This window comes from Haliotis rubra, unplaced genomic scaffold (genome assembly GCF_003918875.1).
Source record: "Haliotis rubra isolate DU_JTF1 unplaced genomic scaffold, ASM391887v1 Scf650, whole genome shotgun sequence".
Taxonomy (NCBI): Eukaryota; Metazoa; Mollusca; class Gastropoda; order Lepetellida; family Haliotidae; genus Haliotis; species Haliotis rubra.
The window spans coordinates 227501-247750 of NW_025767358.1; the positions used below are offsets into that span (position 1 = coordinate 227501).

Sequence of the window (20250 nt, forward strand, 5' to 3'; positions counted from 1 at the left end):
CCCCACCGCCCAATGAGTGGATGAGAGTGACATCGTCTTAATCGGGACTGGGTTGACACAAAGGTTTAGCCTGTCTCACAGTCCCTGAACCACATTATTTTCCCTTCCGTTCAGCCCTTTCACTTGCAGGGGCGGTGGGGTAGCCTAGTGGTTAAGGCGCTCGCTCATCACGCCGAAGACCCGGGTTCGAATCCCCACATGGGCACAATGAGTGAAGCCCATTTCTGGTGTCCCCCGCCGTGATATTGCTGGAATATTGCTAAAAGCGGCGTAAAACTTAAACTCACTCACACACTCACCTTTCACAGGCAATAGAAAGGTTGACGCAGGTTCAGATGTTCCTGAGGTTCTGAAGCTCCCATCTCGCTGGGGCGCCTTTACAATTTAAATGGAGTTATTTGTTTCTATCAGAATCATGTTTATTCAGAGACTGCGCGTTAGCCTAACAAAGAACGAGCTTCAAAGAGTGTCTCCATATTTCAATGGAATTCCGGCCTTGTAGACTTTATAAGCGAACGATGTAACTACCAGGCAAGCCAGGAGGGCACATATCAACAAGGGCCGTAACGATGCATCGAACAATCGATGGATTATAATTGTTGAGTCTCCGATAGCAATTAATCGATGGTAGAAACGAAAAACTATCGATAGTATGTGTGACTATCGATAGTTTAATAATAGTTCCGGTGATAAATGCGCAGCGCAAAATACAGGAAGTACCAGATTCGTTCACTTTGATTTAGAGTTATCCGCCCCTGTTACTTCTTAAACAAACTTGATCTGGGTTTCAAGTTTCTTGTCAGTTATTAAAGGAGACTGAAACTACTTCAGCTTATTTATATTCCATATAAACTATACATTCATTTGGGAAATGGCTTCAAATGAGACAATTGAAGGAGAAAAAAACATTATTGCAATAGTATTGCAATAGTTGGTCGCAAAAGACTATCGCTATTTCAATAGTATGTTGCAATAGACTATCGATATGCAATAGCTGTTCGCCCCCGAGAGTCACCCCTAATATCAACCATGCACAGTATATACTAGGGTTGTAACGATGCATCGAACTATCGATGGGTTGCAATTGTTGAGTCTCCGATAGCAATTAATCGATGATAGAAACGAAAAACTATCGATGCATCGATAGTATGTGTGAATATTGACAGTTTAGTAATTGACTTCCGTTGACAAATATTTATGTTGTTTTGTATATTTGGTTGTTTTTTTGTTTGGGTGCAGACTTGCAGCTTCATTGAGTTTATGTTTTAACTGTTTACTTGATCTGGGTGTCAAGTTTCTTGTCAGTTATCAAAAGAGACTGAAACTACGTGAACCTGTTTTCATTTCATATAAACTATACATTCATTTGGGAAATGACCTCAAATGAGACAATTCAAGGAGAAAAAACTTTATTGCAAAACTATTGCAATAGTTGGTCGCAATAGACTATCGCTATCGCAATATGTTGCCATAGACTATCGCTATCGCAATAGTTGTTCCCCCCTCAGTAGTAACCCCTAAATTTTATCAACCATACACAGTATATATACAGTCAGCCTTCAACAGCCACATTTGTCTGAGAACACTTCCACAGCCATTATCAGCGTGAGTGTCTACAGCAAATCTGTACAAACGATGCCTTCATCCATAACTGTTGCGCAATCAAGAGATCACCATGGCAACCTTTGACCGGGCTCCTGTCTATCTGAACAGTTAGCCAGGTGGCTGCCCATATTTCGTGGGCTGCGATTTGACGACATTGGATAATTGTCCTCGATATGGGCGCGATTACTTGATGTCTGTTCGTGTCGCCATAGCAACGGCGTTAAACAACAAAAGACGATGCAACATCAGCTGATCAGTTGGTTATAATATTATTTGTTATCACCCAAAACATACTTTCGATAAATATCATTATAATAAGATGACGATCTGATAAAATGTGACGTCGTCAGATCTTTCTGAAGCGGTAGCGAGCACAAACATCTGGTTGTAATGAGAGGTACAGGTACAGGTAGGTTTACAGCTATGCATGCATTTGTAGCGGGACGTGGTACCATTTAGGCCGCTGTTTGGTGGTCAAAACGTGCTGCACGTTGGTCAAAACGCCTGTATGTTGGTCAAAACGCCTGTATGTTGGTCAAAACGTGCTGTATGTTGTTCACAACGCCTGTATGTTGGTCAAAACGTGCTGTATGTTGGTCAAAACGTGCTGTATGTTGCTAAAAACGCGCTGTATGTTGGTCAAAACGCGATGTATGTTGGTCAAAACGTGCTGTATGTTGGTCAAAACGCGCTGCATGCTGGTCAAAACGCGCTCTATACTGGTCAAAATGCGATGTATGTTGACAGCGCCCTGTATGTTGGTCAAAACGAGCTTGTTGCGCGAAGCAAGAGTGGAACCAGTTTGTGGAACCTTATTTGTAAGACATATTTGGATGTTGTGTGACGTGTGGCCTCCATGACTTATCACGGCATCTGGACGGTAGGCCAACAGCTGTCTCACTGTTACGTGAGAGAATGCACTTCTCACTGACATACTGTATTCGGTATCTGAGTTAGTGGAGCATTATGTGTGCTAACAGTGGTAGAAACAGTGGTAGTAGTACTCGTGGTGGGGCACGTGGTGTAAATGTTGTGCTTCTGGTGGTAGTAGTAGTAGGTAGTAGTAGTGGTAGTAGTAGTAGTAGAAATAGTAGTAGTAGTACTCGTGTTGGGGCAGGTGGTGTAAATGTTGTGCTTCTGGTGGCAGTAGTAGCAGTAGTAGTAGTAGTAGTAGAAACAGTGGTAGTAGTACTCGTGTTGGGGGAGGTGGTGTAAATGTTGTGCTTCTGGTGGCAGTAGTAGTAGTAGTAGTGGCAGTAGTAGTAGTAGTGGTAGTAGTAGTAGTAGTAGTAGTGGTAGTAGTAGTAGTAGTAGTAGTAGTAGTAGGTAGTAGTAGTAATAACAGCAGCAGCAGCAGCAGTAGTAGTGGTAGTAGTAGTAGTAGTAGTTATGGTAGTAGTGGTAGGTAGTAGTAGTAGGTAGTAGTAGTAGTAGTAGTAGTAGTAGTAGTAGTAGCAGCAGCAGCAGTAGTAGTAGTAGCAGTAGTAGTAGTAGTAAGTAGTAGTAGTAGTAGCAGTAGTAGTAGTAGAAGTAGTAGTAGTAGTAGTAGTAGTAGTAGTAGTAGTAGTAGTAGTAGTGGTAGTAGTAGTAGTAGTGGTGAAGTAGTAGTAGTGAGTAGTAGTAGAGTAGTAGTAGAGTAGTAGTAGTAGTGGTAGTAGTGGTAGTAAGTAGTAGTGGCAGTAGTAAGTAGTGCAGTAGTAGTAGTAGCAGTAGTAGTAGTAGTAGCAGTGGTAGGTATGAGTAGTGGAAGTGGTAGTAGTAGTAGTAGTAGTGGTAGTAGTAGTAGTAGTAGTGGTAGTGGTAGTAGTAGTAGTAGTAGTAGAAGTAGTAGTAGTAGTAGAAGTAGTAGTAGTAGTAGTAGTAGTAGTGGTGGTAGTAGTAGTAGTCGTAGTAGTAGTAGTAGTAGTTGGTTGGTTGGTTGGTCTGTCAATAATCTATTCTGGACCAGACCATCCAGTGATCAAAATCATGAGCATCGATCTGCGCAATTGGGATACGATGACGTATGTCAACCAAGTCAGAGAGCCTGAGTAGTAGTAGTAGTAGTAGTAGTAGTAGTAGTAGTAGTGAATGAGTGAGTTTAGTTTTACGCCGAACTCAGCAATATTCCAGCTATGTGGAGGCGGTCTGTAAATAATCGGATCTGGACCAGACAATCCAGGGATCAACAGCATGAGCATCGATCTGCGCACCTGGGATACGATAACATGTATCAACCCAGTCAGCGAGCCTGACCACCCGATCCCGTTAGTCGCCTCATACGACAAACATGGATTACTGAAGATCAATTCTAACCCGGATCTTCACGCGTCAGTAGTAGTAGTAGTAGTAGTAGTAGTAGTAGTAGTAGTAGTAGTGAGTGAGTGAGTGTGTTTTGCACGCCGCACTCAGCAATATTCCAGCTATATGGCGGCGGTCTGTAAATATTCAAGCCTGGACCAGAAAATCCAGTTATCAACAGCATCAGCATCAATCTGCGCAATTGGGAATCGATGACATGTGTCAACCAAGTCAGCGAGCCTGACCACCAGATCCCGTTAGCTAGTCGCCTCTTACGACAAGCATGGGTTGCTGAAGATCAATATTCTAATCCGGACCTTCACAGGTCGCGCTGAACAACAAGCCAAGAAAATAAATATATTATAGTTGAAGAGTGAGAGAGTGAGTATGATTTTACGCCGCTTTTAGCAATATTCCAGCAATATCATGGCGGGGGACACCAGAAATAGGCTTCACACATTGTGCCCATGTCGGGATTCGAACCCGGGTCTTCGGGGGGACGCGCGGATGCTTTAACCACTAGGCTACCCGACCGCCCCTAATAGTTGAAGAGGTGAATAACAGCAGCAGTATAAGCAGCTGTAACTAGCAGTTGCGGTATTAGAAGCGGCAGCATAGAGCTGGAATATTGCGGAGTGCGGCGTTAAACAACAAACAAACAAACTAACAACCACAAGGCAGTTATATTCGACATGTTTAGGTCTCTCGCGTTAGTCCCTCCACGCCTGGTTTAAAACACTGTGTAGATCCACGTGTTACCGATAATGAAGCATACAACCTTATGGATGACAACTTCTTGTATACCGACACCCGGATTTTAGATTTAGCTCATGTGGGTACTGTACCCACTGTATTTTTTGGGAGTGGGTATTATGAATGTTGAGTGGGTATTTCATTTTCCGTTACCCACAGCTTTCAAATATGTGCGTATTTCTGTCATTTTACTCACCTAAGTATTATGTCATTGAGTAAGTTTACTAACAGGTATGTTCTGCTATACGTCATACCTAATCAAAACCAACTTAATAGAATGGAAATGATTTCATAAAAATATCACTCATTCTATACTTACAGTACAACACTAGTCCTATACTATCACTATACAACTTGATAGCAATCGATGTCATTTTCATTACGCAAGCGATTTTTATAAATATATTCCGTACGCATTTGTTTTAAACATTTTGCGTATGTAACATTTTAAATGCGTAATTGGTACGCAACAATTATTTTTTCAATGCGTAATTGGAAATTTTCCATGTGTATTTTACCCGGATACGTAGCTTATCTGGGCCACTGTCACCTAAACGTCGCTGTATGAAATAAACAAGAAGTTGTTATAAAAAAACCGGTATATATCATTACTGAATGCCAATCAAACAATCAGTGTTACCGACAGTCCGCTCATTAAGTGGTCCAGTCAAGCGGAGTGGTTTTCAACCACAGAATACAAACACAACAATCTACTCATATAACGATCTGGCTGTCTTGTCCCGGCCACTTCCTGTATATTATTATAGCCGAAAAGCGTAACTAATGGTCCCTTGTGTTCGATAATACCGTAGTTTATCGTAGACATTCCCCACGAAATTCTACGAAGCGGCGTAAAATCGTTCTTCGTGATCCGTGACACGCTACCTGTGACCAGGCAGCTGTGATTCACAATGAACAATGTCATCTGTTCGACAACGCAACCTCCGATGAACAATGGCATCTCTAACGAACAATGTCATGCTTTGTTCAACACATGACATTGTTTGTTAGAGATGCCACTGTTCCTCCCAGGTTGCGTTGTTCAACACATGACATTGTTTGCTCGAGATGCAATTTCCGAGGAACAATGGCATCTCTAAGAAACAACGTCATCTGTTGAACAATGCAATCTGGCAGGAACAATGGCATCTCTAACGAACAATGTCATCTGTTGAACAATGCAATCTGGCAGGAACAGTGACATCGCTAACGAACAATGGCATCTGTTGAACAATGCAATCTGGCAGGAACAGTGACATCTCTAACGAACAATGTCATCTGTTGAACAATGCAATCTGTCAGGAACAGTGGCATCTCTAACGAACAATGTCATCTGTTGAACAATGCAACCTCCGAGGAACAATGACATCTCTAACGAACAATGTCATCTGTTGAACAATGCAACCTGGCAGGAACAGTGACATCTCTAACGAACAATGTCATCTGTTCAACAACGCAACTTCAGAGGAACAATGGCATATCTAACAAACAATGTCATCTGTTCGACAACGCAACCTGGGAGGAACAGTGGCATCTCTAACGAACAATGTCATCTGTTGAACAATGCAACCTCCGAGGAACAGTGGCATCTCTAACGAACAATGTCATCTGTTGAACAATGCAACCTCCGAGGAACAGTGGCATCTCTAACGAACAATGTCATCTGTTGAACAATGCAACCTGGCAGGAACAATGACATCTCTAACGAACAATGTCATCTGTTCAACGACGCAACTTCAGAGGAACAGTGGCATATCTAACAAACAATGTCATCTGTTCGACAACGCAACCTCCGAGGAACAATGACATCTCTAACGAACAATGACATCTGTTGAACAATGGAACCCCAGAGGAACAATGACATCTCTAACGAACAATGTCATCTGTTGAACAATGCAACCTCAGAGGAACAATGGCATCTCTAACAAACAATGTCATCTGTTGAACAAAGCAACCTGGGAGGAACAGTGGCATCTCTAACAAACAATGTCATCTGTTGAACAATGCAACCTGGGAGGAACAGTGGCATCTCTAACGAACAATGTCATCTGTTCAACAAAGCAACCTGGGAGGAACAATGGCATCTCTAACAAACAATGTCATCTGTTCAACAACGCAACCTGGGAGGAACAATGGCATCTCTAACGAACAATGTCATCTGTTCAACAAAGCAACCTGGGAGGAACAGTGGCATCTCTAACGAACAATGTCATCTGTTGGGAGGAACAATGCATCTCTAACAAACAATGTCATCTGTTGAACAATGCAAGGAACAGTGGCATCTCTAACGAACAATGTCATCTGTTCAACAAAGCAACCTGGGAGGAACAATGGCATCTCTAACGAACAATGTCATCTGTTCAACAACGCAACCTGGGAGGAACAATGGCATCTCTAACAAACAATGTCATCTGTTCAACAAAGCAACCTGGGAGGAACAATGGCATCTCTAACAAACAATGTCATCTGTTCAACAACGCAACCTGGGAGGAACAATGGCATCTCTAACGAACAATGTCATCTGTTCAACAAAGCAACCTGGGAGGAACAATGGCATCTCTAACAAACAATGTCATCTGTTCAACAACGCAACCTCCGAGGAACAATGGCATCTCTAACGAGCAATGTCATCTGTTGAACAATGCAACCTGGCAGGAACAGTGACATCTCTATCGAACGATGTCATCTGTTGAACAATGTAACCTCCGAGGAACTATGGCATCTCTAACAAACAATGTTCACAATGGCACACTGCCTGCTCACGGCGCTACGTACATTACTATTCTCGGTCATAGGACACTATCGTACTTTCGGTGCTGTTTCAACTCCCTGAGAATCATACAATCAACCATGCTGCCTATTAGCCTCGCAATAAACTAAACACTCACATTGCCAGCACATTTTCACGGGTACCCATTATACAGCTGGGTGAACTGAGACAATGTGGATCTAAGTATCTTGACCAAGGATACCGAACCTAGGTGTCTCCACCGGGGATCGAACCCGGGCTTTCATCGTGATAGGCAGACGCCTTACCACTGCACTATTGCGCTCCAGCCTGCGAGGAACAATATCAACCATGAACGTTGTCACTAGGGGTGGGTATTGCAGAGAATATTCATATTGCTATATATTGCGATGCGAAAGCATGTATTGCGATATGCATCACAATATATTGCATGAAGTATTTTTAAACAAAAAACTACTTATAATCGAGTTACTGCTTGATTTATAGAGCAAAAACACAACAAAATCACTATGCTTGATTAAGCTTTAATAACAAATTTTAATCATAATAAATTAAAAATGTGAATAATATTTGGCACAAATGAAACAAGGAAATATCCGAAAATTTCCGAGTGTTACGACGTTTTCCGAATGCATGTCAAAATACCGGTTTTCGATCAGCGTATCGCAATACGTATCGTTTTCATGTCTGAACCTGTACATACCGGTAAACCGGTTATATTGCGCAGCCCTAGTTGTCACCTATGATAAACAATGTTCTCTGTTGTGAGTAATGACACTTGTAATGAACACAGCAACAGCGATGAACTAAACAATCTGTGATGAACTACACAATCCGTGATGAACTACACAATCTGTGATGAACTACACAATCTGTGATGAAGATGCTCCCATGTACATGTGTTCTTTGTGTTTATTTTCTTCTTTCGTTTCGTGTTGCTCGAAACGTGAGTCATAATTCACAGTAATCCTTGATTCTACTGTGGGCAATTGAGGCAAGCTTGTTGCAGGAAAACCAGTTTGTACAGGTCACATTACACTTTATTCGTAAGGGGGCGGTTGGGTAGCCTAGTGGTCAAAGCGTTCGCTCGTCACGCCAAAGACCCGGGTTCGATTCCCTACATGAGTACAATGTATGAAGCCCATTTCTGGTGTTCTACGCCGTGATATTGCTGGAATATTGCTAAAAAAGCGTAATACTAAAATCAATCACTCACTCCTTCATTCGTGGAGTCTGGAACACGATATACACCTCGACAGATTAGCTTCTGCGGTTCAGGTGTCTAATCACGGTATAAATGTATTCTAGCTGTGTTCGCAAGTCAGTGAATCACTGGAACTGTAAGCTGTCGTACGTGCGTGTTCACGCTAAACCTTGTGTATTTTTTCTTACATATGTGTTATACTAGTTTTGTCTATGTGTTTTTCTTTGCCCTCAGCAACATATTGCAGCTATATAACAGTACCGGTATTTCCCGTATTTAAGCCCACTCGAAATTACGCCTATGTGCTTAAAAACGGGATATTTTCCCGTTATTAAGCACATGGGCTTAAATTGAGATTTCTATTTATATTGTTTAGAGTGACGTCCCATGGCAAAAGCACATGGCGAACGTCAGCTTATATAACGATTGTAGTGCAGTTAGAGGTTTCCACGTGTACAGAACTTTATCTTCAGTTACAAGCATTTCCCGAATTTAAGCCCTGGGCTTAATTATGGGGTTTATATTTGTTAACTAGATGGGTCATTTTCCGTTATTAAGCCCAGGGCTTAAATACGGGAAATCCCAGTAGTTTGTAAAAAATCAAGTCTGGACCAGACAATCAAGTGATTAAGCACCGGTCGACTCAACATGAATACCATGATATGCAACCAAGTCAGCGAACATAACGGCCCCATCGCCTCGAGAGCAATTTTGAAAACCTCTACAAACCCGGAATCTCCAAGGTTCATTATAACAGTGATGCCGTGGATAGGTCGATAGAGTCAGACCTACAACGGTCTCCTTTCTGTTCTGAATCCCAAACCGGATGTGATTTACAGATACACATTGTGCGCATTCTACACACGATATAACGCACCCAGATGACCCAGGACAGGTTCCCAGTCTAGGGTCAAAGAGTACTATAAGGAAAGGAAGGGCAATATCTTACAATATACCACGCACTTTACACTAGGTGCCTCTGGCATGCTAATTGGGAACAATTTATCATTTTCTTAAAGGAAATTATGTAAAAAGTTTTGTATTTTCTGAGGAAGTAAGAAATTTTGGATACAACTTGGGATTCGTACTGTTAGGGCCGAACATGGCCCTATGAGATGGTCAGGGCACTCGGGGGTAGCCTAGTGGTTAAAGCTTTCGCTCGTCACGCCGAAGACCCGGGTTCGATTCCCCACATGGGTACAATGTGTGAGGCTCATTTTCTGGTGTTCCCCGCCGTGATATTGCTGGAATATTTCTAAAAGCGGCGTAAAACAACACTCACTCAGAAATGGGCTTACACATTGTACCCATATGGGGAATCGAACCCGGGTCTTCGGCGTGATGAGAGGACGCTTTAACCATTAGGCTACCCCACCGCTCCTCGTTATTAAAAATAAAACCGTATAACTCTATGGATGACAACGTCTAGGTTTTCGTACACGTGACGTTTCCATGTATATTCTTACATCGTTCTCACGCTGAAAGGGATGTGTATACGTGTAAATAGCATAAGGTTTCTCAACTCTCAGAGCACAATAGATGATAATCTCCACAAGCAATCTTTCCGACAGAGAGGGCACTGCACTACAATAATTTAGCAATCAGATATTGTTTTAACCCGGACATCACTTTGGGGAACTCCGGATTACCGTGTTCAAATGTATCGATGACTGTGCCATATTGGCTGGGTTTAATTAGCAGTAAAGAAATGGTAAAAGATTCACAAGAAATAGTTTCCAGGAATACAACGCGTGGCTACAGCAGACCGGCACTGACAGGCTTATCTACCTTCTTACAAGAAAGGTCAGAGGTTCAACCAGGGGTCGAATTTAGGGGTCAGGAGATGGGGTGGGGTAAAGGGAGATAATCACGTAATCGAGAATCTGGTCCTCATCGGTGTAACCAACACCATCGCGACATATGACCACACAAAGGCCTCGCGGTGTTAACATGTACAGCGAAACTGTTAAACCGAACGTGCGACCAATTTCACACCTATGACAAAACATGAGGCGATGCGATTACACGGTCGAGTCAGCAGGAAGTTCTCCTCCATTGTGACACACGGGTACAGGTAGAGCAATCGATCGGAAGACTTTCACATGGATATATCAACAGTTAATTAATATGCAACCATGCATTAAATCGACCATGTAGAATCTGTGCCATGTTGACAAAAATAACGCCTTTACGTCATCCTTCTCATTACAAGCGCATAATGAGATGTACCATTCACTCGTGATCGGCCCGCGTTTCACTGACAGCTATATACATTAAATATATGTAATCCTACAACCAATAAAAGCGCATAATACGGCATGTATAGATCGAAAATATTCCGAAGTTGCTTGATATGCAAACCCCCGAAGCATCACACATTAATATATATTAGTACAGTGGAGATTGTGTGTACATAGCATCTGCTCACCGCGTAGACTCTGAATCACATTATAATAGAAGGTTTTTCATAGTGCATGATGTCGGAAGCTTAACATAATGCCATGACAGAGTCTGACCATATTTTCCAAGATATCTGGTGATCGAGAGCTAGGGACGCAAAGCGAGCCGGCGCGGCCGCCAACAGCTGATCGTTGCTTCCGCTTAGCTCGGCCGCAAAACGAGGAGTTGTCTTTAACGGAAAAATATTGATAGAATCCACTTACGTCACTATGTCCGTGTTCATCTGACAGGAATGTGGCCCGTCAGCACGACAGGGGAAGGATAACGCTGGTACAAGTTGAAATATTACACCAATGGTCAAGTCACCTTCCACCGAACAAAGCGATTCTGTCAGCTGGTAGGGTATAAAAATAGATATTGGCGAGAACGACCTTGCCAGATTTGAGTGAACCGACCGGGAAATTGTGTCACATTCACATTCAATGTTTTGTTTACGACGGAATAATATTCACCGTTAAAGGTAAATAAACATATAGTCAGACTTGTCCTAGGTTAACATTGTAAAGATTTTATACCCAATATGTACGGCAGTCTATTCAGGTAAATAACCGCGGTTTATTGGTCGATAGGAATTGACCACCTTCCCCGTACGAGCACCATCTAAGCTGGCCACGGTTCAGCGTCACGTGATCTAAACTGAAGTCTTATCGATCCATAACGGTACTGCTTCCATAACAACACGATCGCATGTATGTACAGGAAGTTCCTGTTTGTTGTAACATTTCTATCAGTAGATTTATGTCTATGACAACTGCAAAGGTTTCTTGATGAAAGGTAATATTTATTAGCGACTCCATTTCATGAAACGATATCTGTGACGGGAGTGCAAGATGGTTCATTAACCGCGAGTACAATGAGCGCTGTCTCACAGGTGTGTACTGTTTTTTAATACATTTAAAATGTTGTTTTTTGTTGTGTTTTTTTTTTAAACTTAACATTTCCATATAAAAAAATACCACCTTGATATTGCTATTTCGTATTGTTTAGATAACTGATTCTGGTATTAGCGACATCTGGTAAGTTGCTTGGACGCCAGTTACACTGGTAGGGAACTTGGTAGACTAAGGCTTAGTCTCTGAATATATATATTTTGATAGTAACAAACAAGCCCATTTATATTGAAAAGGAGCCCTAGGGAGACCAGAGATTCAGATCTGAGGAAATCTAGACTTGCTTTATTTAGGACTTTAGCACTGCAGAGAGGGCTTGGCAGTAGGGAAATTAATGTGGTTCAGGGACTGTGAGACAGATTAGGCAAGAGGGAAAATAATGTGGTTCAGGGACTGTGAGACAGACTACATTGCAGGGAGGGTTAGGCTGTAGGGAAAATAATGTGGTTCAGGGACTGTGAGACAGACTACATTGCAGGGAGGGTTAGGCTGTGGGGAAAATAATGTGGTTCAGGGACTGTGAGACAGACTACATTGCAGGGAGGGTTAGGCTGTAGGGAAAATAATGTGGTTCAGGGACTGGGAGACAGACTACAGTGCAGGAAGGGCTAGGCTGTAGGGAAAATAATGTGGTTCAGGGACTGTGAGACAGACTACATTGCAGGGAGGGTTAGGCAGTAGGGAAAATAATGTGGTTCAGGGACTGTGAGACAGACTACTTTGCAGGGAGGGTTAGGCTGTAGGGAAAATGATGTGGTTCAGGGACTGTGAGACAAGCTACATTGCAGGGAGGGCTAGGCTGTAGGGAAAATAATGTGGTTCAGGGACTGTGAGGTAGGCTACATTGCAGGGAGGGATGGGGAGTAGGGAAAATAATGTGGTTCAGGGACTGTGAGGTAGGCTACATTGCAGGGAGGGATGGGGAGTGGGGAAAATAATGTGGTTCAGGGACTGTGAGGTAGGCTACATTGCAGGGAGGGATGGGGAGTAGGGAACATAATGTGATTCAGGGACTGTGAGGTAGGCTACATTGCAGGGAGGGCTATAGGCAATAGGGAAAATATTTGGTTCAGGGACTGTGAGACAGACTACCGTTGTCTGGAACAATTGCACTTCCTATAATGCTAATAAATTAGAATTACTACAGCTGGAGGCAGCTAGAATAGTAACAAGCTTAACCAAATTTTCATGAACCTGAGGAAATCTAGACTTGCTTTATTTAGGGCTTTAGCACTGCAGAGAGGGCTTGGCAGGGGGGAAAATAATGTGGTTCAGGGACTGTGAGACAGACTAGGTACTTGGTTACAGGGAGAGTGGAGTCTTTGTGATTTTTGCGACGGAAACTTTGCGATAATTATGTCACAGAGTCTTTGCACTAAGATGAGTTTTGACAAGACGAAATGGTAATTATAGCTTTACTTTCTTGTATTTTAGATTATAATTTTCATATCACCGCATAATGTTATCTTACACAATTGTAATTCATTGGGGCAAGTCGAGATGTTGCATAGATAATGACAATGAAGGAATTTTCCGTTACATCAATTTCGTAGTCAAAAAGTTTCTGAGACATTAAGGGGCGGTGGGGTAGCCTAATGGTTAAAGCGTTGGCTCGTCACACCGAAGACCCGGGTTCGAATCCCCACATGGGCACAATGTGTGAAGCCCATTTCTGGTGTCCCCCGCCGTGATGTTGCTGGAATATTGCTAAAAGCGGCGTAAAACCAAACTCTGTCAGTCAGTCTGAGACATTAAACCAGTTCATGGAAATTAATATGTTCGGTTTTTTTCGCTGATAAAACAGTAAATGCTTTATGATGAAAGGGGATAATCTCTAATCGGAACACTTTGTATTATTTTTACACTTCGTTATGGGGTCAATATGACGATTATTTATCAAAAAGTATTAATTTCGTGACAATTAATGGTTTTACATAATTATCAGTAGCTTTCTGAACAACATATATTTGCTGCTTACTGATGGAAACCTAATGTAAGTAAATGTGAATTCAACTCTCTCGTAATATTGATTTTGTAGGTATACAGGCCATTTATCGTATCTTACCCTTCCCTTGCTGATGCAAAAATCACATAGACTCTGTGACATCGCAAAGATTCCGTCGCAAAAATCACAAAGACTCCACTCTCACTGTAACCAAGTTCCCTACCAGTGAGTTAGGTGACCTACAAAGATTGAATTAGAGATTAACCACATGATTGGAAGGCAGATGGATGTTAGTACAATAGATGAGGTTGATGAACATAGCTTGTATAACGTGTTAAGTAAGGGTGTTAGAAGGCAGAGGCAGAGAATGTACACAAGAAATATGTTAATTATGAATTATTGATAATGATAACAATTGCATCGTTAAATGCGACAACTTACAAATTAAAGTATTTATTTCCTGATAAAAACGCGATACATAGTATTTCCTTCTTAGCCGCATGCATCCTGTTTGTAATGTCACCCGATATAAAGATAGTATCCTTATCCGGGTGAGAGAATTCACAAGTGAAGTGGTTTTCCTCTATACGGTTAGTCAACCATTTAGAGTTTAACCACACCCTCTGATCCAGTCAGTATCTAGAATGGTGGTACATCTCAGAAGGTACTAAATATGAATCGATTAATCTGTAAGTTTAAAATCCAGGTATTTTTGTGCTTATGTGTGTACGCGTCAGTGTTGTGCTTGTATGTGCGCACGTTTTTGTTTTGGTTGTGTGTGCGCGTGTCAGTGTTGTGGTTGTGTGTGTGCGCGTCAGCGTTGTGTTTGTGTGTGTGGGTCAGTGTTGTGTTTGTGTGTGCGCACAGTAGTGTTGTGGTTGTGTGTGCGCGCATCAGTGTTGTGGTTGTGTGTGCGCGTGTCATTGTTGTGTTTGTGAGTACGCGCGTTTGTGTTGTATTTGTGTGTGTGCGCGTCAGTGTTGTGTTTGTGTGTGTGCGTCAGTGTTGTGTTTGTGTGTGTGCGTCAGTGTTGTGGTTGTGTGTACGCGCGTCAGTGTTGTGTTTGTGTGTGTGCGTCAGTGTTGTGGTTGTGTGTGTGTGCGTCAGTGTTGTGTTTGTGCGTCAGTGTTGTGGTTGTGTGTACGCGCGTCAGTGTTGTGTTTGTGTGTGTGCGCGTCAGTGGTCAGTGTTGTGTTTGTGTGTGTACGCGCGTCAGTGTTGTGGTTGTGTGTGTTCGTGTCAGCGTTGTGTTTGTGTACACGCGTCAGTGTTGTGTTTGTGTGTGCGCGCGTCAGTGTTCATACCACCTTTTAAATGCCACCACTTAAAGAAATGTGTCTGCACCAGACATTCCAGTGATCAACATCATGAGCATCAAGCTACGCAATTGGTACGATGACAACCAAGTCAGTGAGCCATGACCATCCGATCCCATCAAGCGCCTTTTACGACAAGCATGGGTTGTGAAGGCCAATTCTAACCTTCACGCGTACGTGTTCTCATCCGGTGAGATACTTGAGCGTATCCACATCCTTACTCATATACCGAAATAGATCTTAAACTAAAATAACGTTGGAAAACCAAACAGACCGCCACAGAAAACACCCAAAAGAAAAAACACACGAGAGCCTTTATGTACAAACACGTGTGTCTCCATAAGTTCGCGCATTCTGACTGGGTGAGTGAGTGAGCTTAGTTTTACGCCGCACCCAGCAATGCTCCAGCTGTATGACGGCGGTCTGTAAATAATCGAGTCTGGTCCAGACAATCCAGTGATCAACTGCATGAGCATCGATCTACTGACATGTTTCAACCAAGTCAACGAGCTTGACCACCTGATCTCGTTAGTCGCCTCTTACGACAAGAATGGGCTACTGAAGATCAATTTTAACCTAGATCTTCATGGGTCGCATTCTGTTTGGTTTGTCCTATTTATCCCCGTAACAAGCATTGATACGGGGTGAGTCTTCTTGCAGTTTATGGTAATGGGCGAGTAGTGACGAACGAAGAGTTGCTTTTCAGTATACCTAGGTTTTCGATTGGCTGACTGTGACTCCTCCTAGCCGTTACTGGGCAACTTTCGCTACAATCATTTGTCCATATTTCGATAAAACGTACACCATGTTTTTTTTTCTCATATTATCATATGTTTCAGCAGTACATTAAAAAAACAATGTCGCTTTCAAAATTTGATGATGATTTCACTGAATGAATGTGCCAGTTCCCATGGCTCTGGGCACTCCAAGAATTTTGGATAGAACTTCAGAAGACAGCTTCGCCTCACCCGAGAATAAGAATTACAAATAACAAAGTTAGAATTAAAATTCTTCCATTAAATGGTCAGAGTATCACCACTCATAATGCTAAGTCTCTAAATGTATGTAAATTTGACAGTAACAAATAATCCCATTTAAATTGAAAAGGAGCCTCGTCAAGATGGGAGGAAATCTAGACTTGCTTCATTTACGGCCTTTGCTTAACAAGGAGGACTATATGCAGTAATGAAAATAATGCGGTTCAGGGTCTGTGATAGTCTGTCGTACAGACCCTGAAGCAAATATATCCAAGAAAGGCTACGCAAGTCTAGAAAATGTGGCAAGTCTAGATTTACTCAGCTTCTGAAAATGAAGAAAGTCTCAGGGCTCCTTTTCATAATATTTTTTTTTTTTTACTATGAACTTTTTTCAGTAAAATATGTTCATTTCAGAGACTAGTTGTTAGTCTAGGTCTGTGAGACAGAGTACCGTTAAGCAACACGTGCTGTTTGACATTGGTTACTATAACTAAGGCGGTCGTCGCCAGCGCCGCTGTTCAAGGTCACTGATCGTCTTGAGTTCAAGTCCATGAGCATCACGACTACAGTGAGTGTACGGCCACATGTTACCTTTACATTACACCATGTCACGTAATCCTAGGTAGACGGTCGAGTTCAAGTTCTAACCATCATTGCCGGTCAGACAGGGAGTGAAAGTAGGCGGGGTTGGCAGCGTCATTGTCAACGTGATATCAACTGGGCTCAAATATGGAGATTAGATGTATCCATTGACACGTCCGTGTAATATCCACTTCTATAGTAATGTGTAACAGCACATTTAACGCACGAAACATTGTTTTCCTTCTGTTGGACCGTGTTGACATGTTCAGCAGATGCACTCGGTGACCTCTATATAGAACGTTGGAAGCCAAACCAGACATTGCTGTCTGCAGCGTGCGCACGTCGGGTTTACTACGCACCCACACTTAAGACAGGGTACTAGTGCGCAAGGTTAAAGGTGGACGCCAAGACGCATCACCAGTACTGCAACCTGTATCATGTACTGCAGTCTGTATCATGTACTGCAACCTGTATCATGTACTGCATACTGTATCATGTACTACAACCTGTATCAAGTACTGCAACCTGTATCATGTACTGCAACCTGTATCATGTACTGCATCCTGTATCATGTACCACATCCTGTACCATGTACTGCAACTTGTATCATGTACTGCATACTGTATCATGTACTGCAACCTGTATCATGTACTGCAACCTGTATCATGTACTGCATACTGTATCATGTATTGCAACCTGTATCATGTACTGCAACCTGTATCATGTACTGCAACCTGTATCATGTACTGCAACCTGTATCATGTACTGCATACTGTATCATGTACTGCATACTGTATCATGTACTACAACCTGTATCATGTACTGCATTCTGTATCATGTACTGCAACCTGTATCATGTACTGCAACCTGTATCATGTACTGCAACCTGTATCATGTACTGCAACCTGTATCATGTACTGCATACTGTATCGTGTACTGCATACTGTATCGTGTACTGCAACCTGTACCATGTGCTGCAACCTGTATCATGTACTGCAACCTGTATCATGTATCACCGCCTGTACCATGTACTGCAGCCTGTATCATGTACTGCAACCTGTATCATGTACTGCATACTGTATCATGTACTGCAACCTGTATCGTACTGCATACTGTATCATGTGCTGCAACCTGTATCATGTACAACCGCCTGTACCATGTACTGCAACTTGTATCATGTACTGCTATACAGTTTATATATTGCAATAGATACGATATATTTCAACCTATATCATATACTGTAAAGTGTACCACGTATTGCTACCTGAATCAGGTATATGTACTACATTGTCACAGTTTCACTGCATGATGGTGCTACTGTTCCCTGTGTCAAGTATTTGTACCCATTCCATATTTGCAGTGAGTGAGTGAGTGACTTTCGTTTTACGCCACACTGAGCAATATTCCAGTTATATGGCGGCGGAATAAATAAATTAACACAGTCATTAAGTGATGTTCCCTGATTTGTTTCCCTCAGTATATGTAAAGACCATTCTTGGTATCCCTCACATGAGTGAGTTTAGTTTTACGCCGCACTCAGCAATATTCCAGCTATATGGCGGCGGTCTGTAAACAATCGAGACAATCGGACCAGACAATCCAGTGATCAACAGTGCATCGATCTGCGCAATTGGGAACGGATGACTTGTCAACCAAGTCAGCGAGCCTGACCACCCGATCCCCTTAGTCCAGATCCCGACGCCTCCTACAACAAGCATGGGTTACTGAAGATCAATATTCTAACCCAGACCTTCACAGGTACTATATCTGCAGAGTGCTGCAACTATATGCAGGTCAGCTGCATCAATATGTACACAAAAAGAAGCTGAACTATTTGTAACACGTGTTTATTGACAATAATGATGACAATGAAAGACACTCCTGTGATGTATGACTGTTCCCGGGAACATCCGAAGCCCTTCACTACACAAACTACCACCTGTTTCAATGAATAGTTAAGAGTGTTCCAATATACACGCGATCTCCGTAACGCCCAATCACTCAATCAGCTGACCTGACCTGGGTTGATTTCGTACGGTAATTAGAATATAGAATCAATTGACATAACCGTACAGCTTCTACGGAACAGTTGAGACATAATCTTGATCAGGGCACATCCAGATTTTCAGATGGAATAGGGAGTACCATTCCTTTGCTACAACAGTCCCTACGCAACAATTTACACATTATTAGACCAGAAAAAACATATTGCTCCTTTAACTCATCTACAATCATTTACGGCAGGATTCACTGAATTCATTCTGTGCACCTCAACTAACCTAGCAACAAATCCTACACATAGATACAAACAAGGAATTATGTGCTGGGCTGACCAATACAACAATTCTACAATTGGGACATCTATTCCTTTTCATCCTAATCCAAAAATAATAATTTGAAAGACTGTACAAGTTTCATTCCACATAAAATTTCCCATTCTCCAAAGTGCCTTGACATGGACAAGCTACCTTTTGATCCTGACCTATATTCCAATCACATTATTATTGCAAGGAAACTTCAACATATTTGTATCAGATGCACAATTGCCCTAGAGAGGCCATGTAAAGAAGCCCTGTAAAGGCCATTAAGAAGGGCCTCAAATAGTGGCCATGCAGAGAAGCCATAATTATAGAGGCCATTAAGCTGGTCAGATGAGAGGCATGCAGAGAAGCCCTAAAAGGCCATTAAGAAGGGCCTCATATAGTGGCCAAGCAGAGAAGCCATAATTATAGAGGCCATTAAGGTGGTCAGATGAGAGGCATGCAGAGAAGCCCTAAAAAGCCATGAAGAAAAGCCTTATGTAGAGGCCATGTAAAGAAGCTATGTTGAGGCAATGAAGAATGGGCATGTAAAGAAGCAGTGTCAAGGCCATGTAAAGATGGCCTATTGAGGCCATATTAAAACGGTCTATCAAGGCCATGAATATACGGCCTATCAAGGCCATGTAAAGATGGCCTGTAGAGGACATGTAAAGACACCCTATAGAAGAGGCCATGGAAAGGAGCCCAGTCGAGAAGAAGACAAGAAAAGAGGCCCTTTAAAGGCCATTAAGAAGGACGCTAAAGAGGCCATGTAAAGTGCCCTTTGGAGAGGACAAGTAAAGAAGCCCTGTAAAACCCATTAAGAAGGGCCCTATTGAGGCCATGTAAAAAAAGCCTTGTAGGGAGGCCATTAAATGGCCTAGCAGAGAGGCCCCACTGAATTAAATCAAGAGGCTCTAACCGTGAACTCTCAATAAAGAGCCCAAGACAACAATAGATAACCATTTACATCAGTATCCTCCATTCCGTGTGTATCGTACCATAAATAAGAACATACATTACAGAGACCCTTAAACAAAAGAAAACAAGAAAAAAGTAATAACGTAATTCACTGAAGTATTACAGAGACTGACAGCTGTATGGCATCAAGTTACAAAAGCCAATCTGAATATATATTGAATATTTCTGAGCAAATTTATATGAGTAAAATGTGTATCATTCATTAAAA

General features: G+C 42.2%; 1 protein-coding gene across 1 annotated transcript in view; it reads right to left on the reverse strand.

The window, feature by feature from the left end:
- The window catches only part of LOC124257172 (monocarboxylate transporter 13-like), a 38711-nt gene extending 27301 nt beyond the window's left edge, over positions 1–11410 (reverse strand). Inside the window, 1 exon segment of the mRNA XM_046691191.1 lies at positions 11255–11410. The gene's annotated coding sequence lies outside the window, so the exon portion shown is untranslated.
- Between the last annotated feature and the right edge of the window lie 8840 nt (positions 11411–20250).